We start from the raw sequence: 16,290 nt of genomic DNA on the forward strand, positions 1-16,290 counted from the left end.
ATCATCACTCTGAATTCAACACATAGATGATTTTATTTCCAGGATGTTTTTTAAAAGCTCGACATAGTCCTTTGACTTGATTTTAGACCTCAATTTCATGGCCAAAGCATACATCCTGGAGGAATAGTTACCTTTTCTTCCCTTAAAACAAGGATCACAACAGTGTACTAGTTGATTCTTGTGTTTACAAAATGACATTTCCACATCTGTCTTGTAAATTTCTCTCTAAGACAAGTAGTAATAAAGTAGAGGAAGATGAAGAAGGAAAAAAAATGAAAAGAAATGGAAGTAATTTAAGTAAAGAACAACTTCCTTTTTATTAGGCTTAACTTGAAACCAGGTATCATATTTATATAAATACCATGGAAAATATTTAACCTATTTATAAAGGTTAAGTAACTAACTGATAAAATTTGTAGGAAAAATATATTTAAATGCATCCATTAAACTTAAACTGTGTCAGGTAGTGTACAAATATTTTCAAATACATAGTCATTAGGAACTATAAAGAACTCTGAGGAGCGGAAAGAATTTTTCGTGAACAAATACAGTTGTTCATTGTAGAAATTGTTGTTGTTACTTTATATATCAGAGAATGCAAGTGAGTCAAAAAGTCAAAATAACAAGGTTTAGAGGAAAGCCTTAATGATACAATACAGTCTTTAGTAAAGGCTAAGATTAATTCTTTCAGCTGCTGGCTGGAGGAAATCAAAGGGGCAAGATATTTTAGCTGGGTCTCTTTCTCTATAAATAACACAAATGGTCAGAGCAGCAAGGTTGAGAAGTCCAGTGATGCAAACAAAATGCTTAGGAAACTGGAAAACTGGACTTAGTAGGATAAAAATGAGGCTGCAAGGTTAGGGAGATAGCCAGGCAGGCTGGGATGGCTATGACTATGGCTCCATTTAGTCTTCCTCCCACCCCCAACACACATTTGTAGATTTTATTTGTGAATGGACTGACTATATACCTTTCCCTCCAACCAAGATACTTGTAAAATGAAAATGAACAGTTTTGGTTTATATTTTGTCCTCCTAGGGACCCCAGTAGTTGAGTCCTATACTCTGCTCCCTAAAGCAGACAGGTTTTGTTGTTGTTGTTGTTTTGTTTTGTTTTTGGGTCACACCTGGCAGTGCTCAGGAGTTACTCCTGGCTCTGAGCTTAGAAATCATTCCTGGCAGGCTCAGGGACCATATGGGGTGCCAGGAATTGAACCACCATCAGTCCTGAATCAGCCAAGTGCACGGCAAATGCTCTACTGCTGTGCTATCTCTCTGGTCCCTAAAATAGGCAGTTTTAATAACTATTTCAGACAGGCATAACTCAGGAATATCATGGGTAATCCAGTCCATAAGGGCACTCTTTCTTTGAAACTTCTCTAACTAACCCTATTATTCCTTTCTTTCTTTTTTTTTTTTTTTTGGTTTTTTTTGGGCCACACCCTGTGACGCTCAGGGGTTACTCCTGGCTATGCGCTCAGAAGTTGCTCCTGGCTTCTTGGGGGACCATATGGGACGCCGGGGGATTGAACCGCGGTCCGTCCTAGGCTAGCGCAGGCAAGGCAGGCACCTTACCTCCAGCGCCACCGACCGGCCCCTATTTCTTTCTTTTTCTTTCTTTCTTTCTTTCTTTCTTTCTTTCTTTCTTTCTTTCTTTCTTTCTTTCTTTCTTTCTTTCTTTCTTTCTTTCTTTCTTTCTTTCTTTCTTTCTTTCTTTCTTTCTTTCTTTCTTTCTTTCTTTCTTTCTTTCTTTCTTTCTTTCTTTCTTTCTTTCTTTCTTTCTTTCTTTCTTTCTTTCTTTCTTTCTCTCTCTCTCTCTCTTTCTCTCTCTCTCTCTCTTTCTTTCTTTCTCTCTCTCTCTCTCTCTCTTTCTTTCTTTCTTTCTTTCTTTCTTTCTTTCTTTCTTTCTTTCTTTCTTTCTTTCTTTCTTTCTTTCTTTCTTTCTTTCTTTCTTTCTTTCTTTCTTTCTTTCTTTCTTTCTTTCTTTCTTTCTTTCTTTCTTTTGGGCTTGGGGCCGCTTTGGCTGTATTCTGGGCTTACTCATGACTTTGTGCTCAGGGAGCATTATTGCGACTGTTTAGGGGGTCATACGTGATGTCTGGGATGAACTGAATCAGCTACACAACACAAGCGCCTTAACCATGTACTATCTTTCTGGGTTCTCTAGCTAACGCTTTGAATGCAAAGAATTTGATAGGTCATTTTCTTTTGTTCTTTTGTTTTTTGGGGGTTAACTTTTTGCGAGTGAGTTCAGGGATCCTTCCAGGAGATTCTTGACTAATTGGTTCAGTAATTCAATGTGAGGATCTGAGAGCATGGTGTTTCTTGGGCCTGATGACACTAGGGATTAATCTGGACATGCCAATGTTGCTCAAGGGCCTCCAGGGTTATACCCTGTAATGTCTAGGGTGGGGGAAATGAGAGTGATATCTGGTCATGCCAGATATTAAAGTTGCTTATATTCAAAGTTTGTGTCTTGACCTCCAAACTATCACTCTGGTCCCAGGAGCTGGGAGATCTTACATATATTTTTTAAAAACTTGTACCAATTCTGTTGGGTTAAATAAAAAATATTTCCAGAAGCTGAGAGCTAGCTTAAAGGGTTAGCTGCATGGTTTGCATGTAGGAACACTGGATTCTATCCCTGGCACGACCTGTTCTCTCAGAACCTCTGGCAGTGATCCCTGAGCACAGATCTGGGAGTAGCCTCTGAGCATTATTGGATGTGGTCCTGAAACAAAGAAAGAAAGAAGGAAGGGAAGAAAGAAGGGAAGAAGGAAGGGAGGAAGGAAGGAAGGATGGAAGGAAGGAAGGAAGGAGAAAAAGAATGAAGGGAAGGCTGATATGAAAGAAGGAAGGATGTAAAAAGGAAGAAAGAATGAAATAAAAGAAGGATAAAATGAAGGAAGGATTAATCGAAGGAAAGAAGGATGGATGGAGGAGTAATAGTGTAGCAAGTAAGATGCTTGCCTTGCATATGATCAGCCTGGATTTGATCCCTGGCACCTCCTCCCATGGTTCCCTGAACACAGCCAGGGCAATACCTCAGCACTGCTGGGTGTGACTCAAAGGGAAAAAAGGAAGAAAGACAAAATATATAATTAAAGTGCGAAAATCTCTTTTGTGTTTGCCAAGGAATACAAGGTCACATACAACCCCAGAGGTCACCATGATTACCTTTGTCATACAGCAATTTACATTTTTTATTTCCATTGCTATTTTTTTTTTTTATGTAATTGGGATAGTACTGTGATCATAAGTACCAGAGAAATAGTTCAATGGACTGGAGTTCTTGTTCTTTCTGCAAAAGGCTTGGACTTTATCCCTGACATCGTATATTCACTCAAACACTGCCAGAAGTGGCCAAGAGCACAGATCTGCAGTGTCTCTTGTATGCCATTGTCTGTGACCACTATAGCCTAATTCTGGTTTCCTTAGTATTGATTTTTTAATCTGATTCTTTTTTTTTTTTTTTTTTTCGGTTTTGGGACACACTTGGCTGCACTAAGGAGTTACTCCTGGTTCTGTGATCAGAAATCACTCCTGGCAGGCTCGGGGGACCATATGGGATGCCGGAATTTGAACCCAGGCCTGTCCTGAGTTGGCCATATACAAGGCAAATGCCTTACCGTTGTGCTATCTCTCTAGCCCTTAAGCTGATTCTTGTTGAGCTTTTCAGTGACTGCATAGAAGTCCAGTAGTTTAAAAATGTCTATAATTGGGGCCCGGAGAGATAGCACAGTGGCGTTTGCCTTGCAAGCAGCCGATCCAGGACCAAAGGTGGTTGGTTCGAATCCCGGTGTCCCATATGGCCCCCCCCATGCCTGCCAGGAGCTATTTCTGAGCAGACAGCCTGAGCAACGCCGGGTGTGGCCCAAAAACCAAAAAAAAAAAAAATGACTATAATTTGTTCAATTGATCATCCTTTTATGGGTATTTGTTTCTATTGTGACTTAAATATCACATGAAATGTTTGAGGTATGCATAACATTTTAATATTTGTTTGAGTATGTTCTTAGAATTCAATTTTTGGAAGTAAATGCTAGATACACATTTATGTAAATAAGTGTGCATTTGAAAATATATGTGTCAGAGGTCAGAGTGATAGCACAAAAGTAGTGAGTTTGCCTTGAACACAGCTGACTAGAAACAAACCTAGGCTCGATCCCTGGCATCCCATATAGTCCCCTGAACCTTTCAGGAGCGATTTCTGAGCACAGATATAGGAGTAACCCCTGAGTGCCACTGGGTGTAACCCCAAAACCACCTTCCTCCCAAAGAAAATGCATGCATTTATGTATTTTTTTTGTCACGCCTGGCACTGTTCAGGGGTTACTCCAGGCTCTGCACTCAGAAATCTCTTCTGGCAGGCTCAGGGGATCATATGGGATGCTGGGAATTGAACTGAGGTCCATTTGAGGTTGACCGTGTGCAAAGCAAATGCCCTACCACTGTTATTGCTCCTCATTTACGTTTTCTTTTTAAGACAGCAATTATTTTTTCATGTAGGAAGGTTTTCTGGTTCTGCATTCAGGAATCACTTCCCAGAGGGCTCAGGGGACCCTATCAGGTACTGGGGATTGAACCTGGGTTAGCTGTAGGCAAGGCAAGTACTCTACCCAATGTACTCTCTTTCTGTTCTGACTCTGCCACATTTAATACAATTTTCAAGAGGATTCTGGAGATTGTCTTGATCCTTCCTCATAAAAGGATTAAAGCTCATTGAGGTATGCATGAAGTACATTTTTATGGCCAGGACTTAAAATTATAAGTGTCCCTTTGATTTTTATTTTGTTTACTAGAACTTAGCAACAAGATCCAAATTGGTCACAAGAAATGCTGGGAAACAAAATTTAGTTTAGAAAAAAGAGCAGGCCATGGATCAGGATCCATTTAGATTCTAAACCACAGTAAGCTTACTATATCAGTTCAGCAAAATTCTTCTTCTTTTTTTTTTTTTTTTTTGGTTTTTGGGCCACACCCGGCATTGCTCAGGGGTTACTCCTGGCTGTCTGCTCAGAAATAGCTCCTGGCAGGCACCATATGGGACATATGGGACACCATATGGGACACTGGGATTTGAACCAACCACCTTTGGTCCTGGATCGGCTGCTTGCAAGGCAAACACCGCTGTGCTATCTCTCCGGGCCCCAGTTCAGCAAAATTCTAAATCTTTTTCAGCCTCGCACAAATGTCACTGCTATGAATTCTAGGTTCTTGCTATGATTCCTTTATGCACTCTGCTTGTTCTTGCACATTATGATATCATTAATATAGCATAAAAATTGTGGCTTTTTTTTTTTTTTTCCATCAGGACCAGAGAGAAAATACAGCAGGACCCAGGTACTTACTTTCTATGAAGCCAACCTGGGTTTGTTCTCTGGCGTCCCATATGATCCTTTGAGCATCCCAGGAGTGATCCCTGAGTACAGATGTGAAAGAAAGCTCTAAGTACAGGTTGATGTGGCCCTGAAAACAAAGCAAGCCAAACAAAAAAAAAGATCTTTTGAATTAATATCTGGGATATTGCGTGGTGTATTGTGGTTATATTTTTTGTTCAATAAATGGAGGGTTGGGGCCCGGAGAGATAGCACAGCGGTGTTTGCCTTGCAAGCAGCCAAACTAGGACCAAAGGTGGCTGGTTCGAATCCTGGTGTCCCATATGGTCCCCCGTGCCTGCCAGGAGCTATTTCTGAGCAGACAGCCAGGAGTAACCCCTGAGCAACTCCGGGTGTGGCCCAAAAACCAAAAAAAATAAATAAATAAATAAATAAAATGGAGGGTTGGTAGTCAGCCGAAAGTGCTTGTTTTGTATATGAGAGGCCAGTATGTGCCTGGCACTGCTTGGCCAATATCATTAGAATATCAGCTGGGAGCATTGAGATGCGAGTAGCACCTAGTCACTCCTTGTGTGGCCACCAAAAAAATCAAACAAACAAACAAAAAACAGAAAGTATTTAATTGTATATTATTCCCATGGGACTCACAGAAATATTTCATCATGACTGTTTTTCTTTTGGGGGGGGTTGGTCTTTGTTCTAGAAATATGCAATGAAAAAAAAGGTAAGACAAAGTTGAAAAGTTATTTGTATTTTTTTTTTTTTTTGAGCAGGATTAGCTGAAATCCAGAAAGCAGAGAAGGGAGATTTTCTCTTTCTTGAGGTAGCTCCTTCCCCCATCTCTGCAAGCCTCAACTACTCAAAGATTCCTACTCTATTCCAACTTGGTCCTTGAGGACTCTATCTAGATCATAGTCTTCCTCACAGAGGTCTGCATTGTTTAGATTATTTTTTCCATACCAAATGGTGTTCAAGGATTATTCCTGGCTCTGTGCTCGGGAATTACTTTTGGCAGTCTCAGGGGAACTATATGGGGACGAAACCCAGGTCAGCCAAGTGCAAGGCAAATGCCTTATCCACTGTGCTGTCTATAGCTCCATCCCCAGAGATCTGCATTTAAGAAAAAGGTGAACACTAATCCTGAAGAGTCCGGGTCCAATTTTTCCATTGGAAGGAACTGTGGGATCCTGATTTTGAAAGGGGAAGCAGGCGGTATTTTGTGAATCAAACATTTGCAATTTAACATTTTTTTCCTAGGAAATAAAAGTAAGAGTTTAATTGGAGAAAAATGCTTACCATGTATAAATTCCACAAAATTCTTTACAAATGAGAATGTTGTACCTTCGAAGTGAACAATCTTCTTTTGAATCCTGGCTAGAAAAATGCCAAGGTAAACAGGAATAAAGTCATATGTGCCTTTGAAGCCTGGTGTTCTTATGAACTCAAATAGGGTAAGAATGAAAGCGTTTCTGCAGCAAATGTTCAGGAGATTTGAGCACCCATTTAAGGCTGTAACCAGGCCAGAATTTCCTTTTTGAGGTCAAATAGAATCTGGTCCAAAAAACATGAACAAAACAGGAATGTTTCTGGTCATTTTTCTCAAATCCACCAGAGGGTTCCCACTGAAATTTCTGACAAACTTAGTTTATAGACAGCATCTACAAGACAAGGGAGCATTTATGTTAAGATATTTTTCCCCCTTCCCCTTGGTAACTCTGACAATTCCAATGCTCACTTTCTCCTCTGTGCAGATCGACATCTGAGAAGGGAGACCACAACTGCAGACCATTTTATAGATCCACTGATTAAAACCAGCTCTGCCTATAGGTCACATCATGGAGGAGACACACGGTTTTTGTCAAGAGACCCACTACTAGCAGAAAAGGGTTTTGATGCTCTTGCGAGTAAGAAATTAGTAACTAGATCCTATGTCTGTTTTAAGCCAACTTTATAATTATACTGTTTCAGTGGTAAACCAGATCCTCGAGCCAAGGATAATTTAGAAATTCTAGATCTGGATTGTGTTTCTCCCCCCCTTCTTTAATGTTCATCCTTGCTGCCTCCCATCTTCTTTCCGTGGAACGTATAATTTTCCTCCATTCCTTCCTCACCCTCGCCCCTTGTTTTTGTGACCCTCTGTCACTCAAGGTCAAATGAATGTTTCTCCTCATCCGGATCCTTCAAGGGCAACAATCAGGGCTGTGTAAGTCCAGATCTAATTCTGGAACTTATTGCCTCATTTACAGGGCGTCACAGATTTGGGATCCTGAGGAGACCTCTGGGATTGGAGGTTCATGTAGGACCTTCATCCTGTGATCTTGCTGCCCCCAAGAATAGGAATTTGCATTTCTTTTCTAAGACTGAAATCAAGCTGGACAATGATTTTTCTTGAATTTTCGTGAACCTTTGAGTTCTTTCCAATTCTACAAACTTTTTGCAGTTGAACTATTGATATAGAAAACTCTACTAATTCTTTTAAAAAAATAGTGTGTGTGTGTGTGTGTGTGTGTGTGTGTGTGTGTGTGTAAGGCGGGGGCCTTGGGGAGAAGCTGAAGTGTGAATTTTGTAGAAAGTAAACTTTTTTTTTTGCACACCAAGTTGGGAAAAACTCTAGAGCCTCACTGCCCCAAAAATGTATTATTATTTAAAGCAGGATTAGAGCTATTTATAGAGTACTTGCTTTGCCTGTAAATAGCCCTGGGTTCAATCCGTGGTATCAGAAAACAGAAAAAAAAAGATATTGTTATTGTAGTAACATGATTTATAATAGTGTTAATGTTCACGCTTTGGGGATGCAAGTTTACTGTACTTCCTCCAACATCAAATGCCCTCCACCAGTGTTACCATGAAAGTGGCATTAAATTTTCAGGCAGATCCAACCCTGGACTTCCCTGAGTAACATTTTTCCTTTTTCCAGTCTCCCTTGAGCTCTATTATTTGGGGGAGAAATGGCAGGGTTAAGCCAGAGATACTCAAGGCTTACTCCTAGCTCTGTGCTCCCTAAATACTTCTGACACTGTTTGGGGATCATATGTTGGAACCAGATAGTGGTGTCAGGGTGGAAATCGGGGTTGGCTGATGCAAGGTTGGCACCTTAACCGACTGTAATATCTCTCAGACTCCTTTCTTGAGTTTTCTCATATTTTCTCTTTCCATTTCTTACCCTCTCCCCTCCCCTACTCTTTTTCCTGGGCAATCCCTGTTCTTTTTAAACTATATTTTGGTATGGTTTAAAAAAAAAAAAGTCTCCTTAAGTATATACCTTGAAAGCCTCTATTTTCATTTCAGCTGAAAATCGTCCAAACCAGATGCATTTTAGTTGAACAATCTTCCTACTGGTCTCCCACTGCCAAAGACCACCCTCCCTTATTAAAGAGCTGACCAAATTTCTTTAAACATGGTTAAAATGATACTGGCTCCTAAGATCTTGAAGGGGCCACAGCACCCTCTTCTAGTGTGCTTCTGCTACATTGTACAGCACTTCTCCAAAGTTGTTTTTTCTTTTCTGTTTCTAGCATCTCCTTGAGTTTTTCCTATTCTTCCTTTGCTCTTCTCCTAGAAGAGTCACTCAGTTTCTCTTTGCTGCTCTCCTGAGCCTTCCTATGCCAGCGCTGAAGAATCCACCTAGGGGGTTGGTACTACCCAGCTCTCCTTACTCCCCAGGTGTCTAGTCTCTATTTCTGGAATTTCAGCATGCGCTTTTTGACATTATCCCAGCCCCCACCCCCTTGCATCCCCCTGGGTCTTACTCACAGCTCCCACATAATGAACCATTTTCCTGAACCTTTCAGGCCTACAGTCCAAGGTGCTGATGTATAAGCAGCTGAGAACGCACCTAAGATCCTGGAAGCAAGGCCCCTTCCCCAAACCAGGGGAAAACTGAAGGCAGTTTCACAAAGGCCCACTGATGAGGAAAACTGGCTGATCAACGTATCACTAAATGGCTTTGCAAATCTCATTATTCGGAGAGAAGGGAGTTCATCCTCAATTGTCGGAGCTTGCTTCTTGGCTCCCAGATCAAGCCAGATCCACAGGAATGCCCAGAGTGGAGAGGCTGGGAGTCTCTCTCTACCTTGGAAACAAACCGCACAGCTAACTCAGCAGGACTGTCCCACGGTGCCCAATACAGCCCATTCCTGCCTGTTTTAAGTGAAAACATCCCGGGATGGGAAAATTTTCTCTGAGAGTGGAATGCTTTGTACCGACTTGCACTTGGGGGGCAGCCTGGCGTGTTAATAAATGAGCGTCTACTTGAAAGTCCACCCCTTTCTGCTTTTTGGGCTGTGACTCCTCAGGGAGCCTAATGATAAAGATCATTAATATTTTTTCCTGCAAGGGACCAAATCAAAGGGCGGCTTTGCTGTCTGCATTGTCTGGATGCCAAATTAGGGTGTACACTTATTAACTCTTTGATGGTTTCCGTTACCATAGAGCCCTCTGCATACACACATGAACTTATTTATTGATATCCGTACACATACAGACTAGAAACCTACTGGGAGGTTTTCAATATGCACTCATGGGGCCCTAAAGATAGCCCAGGATTAAGGAACTTGCCTAAATGCAGTTTGAGCAGAATTGGAAGGAGCCCTTGAGCACGCTGGATGTGACACCAATGCCCTGTCCCAAAATATATTATCACAGAAGCCAGAAAGATGGTTCAATGGACTGGGATGTAGGCTTTGCATGAATGAAGCCTAAATTCAATCCCAGCACTGCATGTATGGTCCCCAAAGTCAAGCATTAAACCAGGAGTAACCCTGAGCTCTGTCAAGTGAAGCCTCCAACTGGTAGTACTCAGGGATTTCTTCTGGCTCTGCACTCAGAATTTCTTGGAGTTGTTCTAAGGAGCTCTAGGGCTTATTTGTAGTTCTGGGATCCAGGTCAGCCATGTGCAAGGCAAGCATTCCACCCACTTTACTATCTCTAGTCCACTTTCAGCACATTTAACCCAACTCTTCAAATCCTGTGGGGCCATAGACATGCCTCTTCATGGTCATGTCCTCGTGTAGCCAGCTAAGCAATGGACTAGCTGGCATGCACATTGGAATTCTATTGGGTATCATTCCCTGCATCCAGCACAGCTCTGGGCAAGTGGTCAGCTCTCAGCTCTAGGAAGCCTCCTATTTCCAAGCCACTCCTAGTATTCTATGGCTTTTTTGGTCACTGTTTTAGGAAATGTCTAGGCCCAGGAGGAAGACTTACTCACCTGGTCAGCCAGACACATACAAGGCATAGACTATACTGTGACTTACAGTGCAACTGACTTTAGAGACAAGACCCCATTGGACCCTCTTCTTTACTTCCTTAAAGACCTTGGTGGACCACTTCTAGGTTACAGACCAGGACAGATTTAGATCAACTTTGATCAAACTTTTTACTTAATTTTGGCCAATGTCTGAGATATATTAATATGTACACACCTTTGGCTTCAAATCCACATGGCAAATTTTCCCCTGCTTAGCTACATCTTGCACAAAGCTGCAGTTCAAACCACTAATCTGTCACTACTCTCATCATTTTTTTTTTTTTTTTTGGTTGGGGGGAGAGGTGGGAACACCATGTGGTAGGTACTTAAAGGCTCCTCTTAGCTTTGGGTTCAAGAGTGATGAATATCTAGAAACCAAGATGACTGAGAAAGTTTAAACGTTGTGAGACTTTATTTGAAAAAGACAAAATAGAAGGTAATTTCACAGATATCGAAGGGCATGATGTAATATCCAGTTTTCATGTCCAATTACAGTGCATGTGGAAAACTCAAAAGGTTGGGGATATAACTCAAAGGCAGAATACATACCTCTCATGTAGGTAACTCTGGAATCTATCCCTGTTTCTTCCCCAAAAGGCTGGATGCAAAGTAAGACATTTGGAAACATACCAACCCATGTCCAAAGGGACATATTCCATGTAACTCAAAAAAAGACAGCATTTTAGATAAGTCAGACATATTTTACTTGTACCAATGAACATTTAATTGAATATAAACAGACTGGTGTTTAGAAATTAATTTCATAATCTCATGAAAATGTTGCCATGTGCCTCTTTAACTGGAAAAGAAGAGCAATGCCAACTTTTAGCTATGGATATGTGGTTACTTGTGGAATTTGAAATACAAGCAGATAATATTTAAAATAAAATGGACCAAATTAGAAAGTCATGAAAGAGAGAGATTATTATTTTGAGCAGCTACCTTCTTAGACGTGGGGTTTCTCTCACTAAACCAGAGGGTGCGTGATGATCTTCCAGACTAAAGGGCTAATCTGGCTCAAGAAATGCTAACCATTGCCCTTTCTCTGAAGAGCCTGTGAGCTAATCTTTCATTCATTACTGGCAGGGATTCTCCTAATTTGTCTCTTTTACTGCATTCTTGGGTCAGTTTTTCTGCATCTTAGTTCCTTTTTATGGTGTGCTCTAGTCTGAGATCAAAGGCAATCTATAGCAATTTATGAGAAACAAAGACCATGAGAGAGGAATGCTCAGCTCTTTTAAGGAGTCTCCTAAAAATTAGCCCCTGGAAGACACCTCGTGTGTGTGTGTGTGTGTGTGTGTGTGTGTGTGTGTGTGTGTGTGTGTGTGTAAGAGCCAGGGCAACTACACCCTGGGATGTGGGGAAAGGGACTGACAACCTTGCTCTTAAGAATTTGGTTTTCCTGAAGCTGAACCTTGGGTCTTGATGCTGACTGACTTACTATTACTTGGGTGCCTTTGGGACTAAACAAGTGCTTGACTTAATGATTCAACAGATCTTTAATGGGTCCTATGACTGCATTTTCTTTTTTTTTTTTTTTTTTGGTTTTTGGGCCACACCCGGTAACACTCAGGGGTTACTCCTGGCTATGCGCTCAGAAGTCGCTCCTGGCTTGGGGGACCATATGGGACACCGGGGGATCGAACCGCGGTCCGTCCAAGGCTAGCGCAGGCAAGGCAGGCACCTTACCTCTTGCGCCACCTCCCGGCCCCATGACTGCATTTTCTTTTTTTTTTTTTTTTTTTTTTTGTGGTTTTTTTGGGTCACACCCGGCAGTGCTCAGGGGTTACTCCTGGCTCCATGCTCAGAAATTGCTCCTGGCAGGCACGGGGGACCATATGGGACGCTGGGATTCGAACCGATGACCTCTTGCATGAAAGGCAAACGCCTTACCTCCATGCTATCTCTCCAGCCCCATGACTGCATTTTCAAGAGTTTATTTTTACTGTGTGCATTGAAGAGCACACCCAGAAGTGCTTAGGGGATACACCTGACTTTATTTTCAGAGAACATTTCGGTTCATGCTTGGGGGATCATATGCAGTGTTAAAAAAGGAATCAAATGGACTGAGTACAGTCATGTATTTTAGCCTTACCATGTACTTTCTCTCTGGCTATTCCCCCAGGACTGTATTTTAAAAGATTTTGCAGGTACCTTGAGGTTCCAACACCACCTAGAACCAATGATGCTCTTTATATTTAGTAGTCTCCCTGAATTTTGTACTGTTTCCTACAAAGTTGTCAGTGTCAATGTATTACCAAATTCTCTTGCATCTGCTGTATCTGTAAAGGTGGGGACAAGGACCAATGTTCATTCCTCACCGGGTCCAAGTCTAGAGTCCAGTTAATCCAAGGGTCACTGTGTTTACTACTGAAGGAAATTTACAAAAAAAATAAAATGAGATGGCTTCAGAAGTAAGACTACAGAAATTAAATTATTTGGGAAATGATTTTTTTTCCTTCTACAATTTCCAGAAGGATGTGGGGAGAAACACACACGCAGAGGCAAGAGGATGAGTAAACAGGAAGGAATATTGACATTTATTGCTTGCTGGTTTAAAATGAAAAATTAAAAACCCGTCCTAAATTTTCCTTTATGTTTTTATTTCCCCTTTCTGCCCCACGAGCTCCCTATCAAACTATTTTTAGGAGAGATGGGCGTTTGGTGTGGGAAGGACAAAAATGAAGAGCATGACATCACAGCGCTATTTTGAGTGAGTAAGAAGGAAGATGCCAGGTTAGGTAAGTTTATGTTTGGTTCTGTGTATTTAGGAACTGAATCGCGTCTTTTTCTCATTTGGCCTCACTTAGGGCTGCCGCTCTTCACTGGAGACGGGAAGGATAATATTTATTCAAAGCTAATTTGTAAACTTCATTTTCGGGTTAAGGCCTGGAATCTGAACTCAGATTTTGCTTTGAAAGGCAGCAACATAGAGACTCTGAGAATTTCAGAGGGGCTTAATTTTGTGCACTTTTCCCTTTTCTGGGGCTTGGGCTAATCTGTGCCCCTGTGGTACCCCTCTCACTGCATCACCCGGCTGTATTTTCAATCTACTGTGGGCTGTGGACTATCAGTTTAGAAAGCAAATCCGTAAACTAAACTGTTTTGTGGGTGATAAGAATTGGGCGGTGAGCAAAGCAATAACTTATTTGACTAGATTTTATAGTGGAATTTTGGGGACAACCCCCATTATGTGTTATCATCAGCAACTCCTATTTCCCACTCTAACTCCCGGAGGTTTTGAAATGTTCTTTCTGAATGTTAATAGTTTATAGCATTTTTTAAATGGAATGCGTCACTTCTAATAAACAGTCAACTTTTGGAAAGAATTGCCCCTGTCACCCCTTTTGTCCCTGCAGACACACACCTTCATTCTATGAATGTCAAGGCACAATCGCTGAGGTCGGGGTATTGTTTTCACAGTGAACTCAGGCACTATTTCATTGTTAAGAGGAATATTTTCACTTGGAGAATGCTGTCCTATTTATGGGTCTCTGATAGATAGTTATTTTTTTGGCAGGCTTAAGATAAGCCTGGGTCAAGGAAACAGCTTGCTCTTGTCTTTTCAAGTCGCTGTCCTTGCCATATCATTTCATGATTTCCTTTCCTCTTATCTTCAAACATTCCCTCCAAGCAGAACTTGACAAGAACAGGAAGGTTGGCAAAGGTCTGGCAAGGAGGTTGTTTTTCTTCTCTTCTAAATGGGCACTTGCTTTTCTCCCCCACCCCTCAGCCCCTTTTGTATTTTATTACTCACTCCTGAGGTTCCTGATGGGGGGAAAATGTTAAGAACTCCTTTCCCTCCTTCAAGAGGAGTCTCTGAGAGGTTTCTAATCAGCTCACTGTCAACCTGTTTCCTCTGATCAGCTTAAATAGGACCACTTGACGCTCTGAGTCGCCAGATCCGGGGTTCAGATGGAGAGGTCTGTGCATTTGAGAAGCGCTGATAAACTTCCACCCAGGATGGTCCAGGAGGTGGAATGAAATACGAGGGAGAGCATGTGCTCAACCGACCTATTCTTCTTGATTCAATTAGCTTTTCCCACTAACAGGAAGAGGCATTCCCCATCCACAAGCTGGTTGCTTTTCTCTTTCTAGCTCCCCCTTCCCCCAGGAACATGTAAACTTCATTCCTGGGTCCTTAGCAGCAACTTGGCTTTGAGCCTATCCTAAACTCGATGGAAAGGAACTTGCTAACCTCTAGGGATGGTTTTCTGTGTGACTTTCTATGAGACAAACAAACACACAAAAGACACTTGTCAGAGCTGGAGAGATATTGTGTGTAGTGGGCTGGGCATTTGTTTTGTACCCGGTGGACCTGATTTTAATTCCTGGCACTTCATATGTAAGGATGGACCCCTAAACTGCATCAGGAATAATTCCCTGAGCACAGCATCAGGAGTAAACACTGCACCCCTGGAATGCTCCCCCCCAATAAAATAAAAAAATTAAATTAAAGAAAGGCACGCATTACAGACATGGGTGTGGGTAAGTCAGTTTATGAACCAGTACCTCCCCCATGCCATTTCCCATCCCCTACCTTAGCTCCCTAGCCTCTCTCTTTTTTTGAGATTTTCCTGCTCAGTCTGCAGTGAGAATGGCTTTGTTAACCATTAGCCACTGACAAGAGTGTGTCCATTTTGGCAAAATTAATAAGAGATAGCATTTTTCTTCGTCCACAAAGCTCACGTCGGTAATTAATATCACTTTTCATTACTCAATTTGAAAGTGCCTTCATGCCGGCTCCTCCGGACCTTGCCCTAGTTTGGTTCAACTATGGCCTCTGGCCTGTGAGAGAGACCTAAATGCAAAAAAAGCACTCAAGACTCTTGGCGAGGGAGGGAGCTTGAAGGAATTCTTGCTCAGCTGTTAACTGAGTGCTGAGTGGAGTGGCTGCCATGCAGAGTCAGATGTGGACTCTTACAGGAAGTGGGAGAAAGGGGAAAGGAGGGACAGTGATGTTTAAACTACCGCTAACCTATGGGAAATAATGGTTTCCACGGATGAAGAGCAGAGTCTCACGGTGGGGAGCAGAGTGAAAAGAAGAGAAGGTGCAAGTTTTGTGGTTGAGGGGACATTTAAAGAGGGCACTAAAATGTTGGAATTCAGTAGTCAGAAATAGAATAGCAGGTAGGTGCTTACCTTACACGCAGCTGATCTGTGTTTGATCTCTGGTACCCCAGCAGGTCTCCTGAGCCTGCCAGGAGAGAGTGTGATTCCTGATTTCAGAGTCAGGAGTAACCCTGAACACCACCAGGGGTGCTTGCATGCATGTTCTCCCCATTGACTCATTGCAAACAAAAAGGGACAAGGTTCAAATGAACTTTTCTTACCTTTTCTGTTTTGTTTGATTTTGGGGTCACACCAGACAATGCTGAGGGGTCACTCCAGGAGGTGCTGAAGAGATTGAACATGGTGCAGGGGATTGAACCTGGGCTGATCACATGCAAGGCAAAAGCCCTACCCCACTCTGTCTTACAACTTTCCTTATGCTCAGAACAAAGAATTCAAGAGCACTTTCATATAGAACATAATCAGTTTAGGATCCAAGAGAGAAAATGAGAGGTTTTGTTTTCACGTGTCTTAAGTGAAAAAGGAGTCAACTGTTGCTAAAGACAATAGATTCTAAAGGGACTAATTTCCCCCGTGGTGGCTGAAATATTTTTTGTCCTTTCCTCCTGGTTCTTGGCTTATGGTCCAAGAA

The sequence above is a fragment of the Suncus etruscus genome, chromosome 7, assembly GCF_024139225.1.
Source record: "Suncus etruscus isolate mSunEtr1 chromosome 7, mSunEtr1.pri.cur, whole genome shotgun sequence".
Lineage (NCBI taxonomy): Eukaryota > Metazoa > Chordata > Mammalia > Eulipotyphla > Soricidae > Suncus > Suncus etruscus.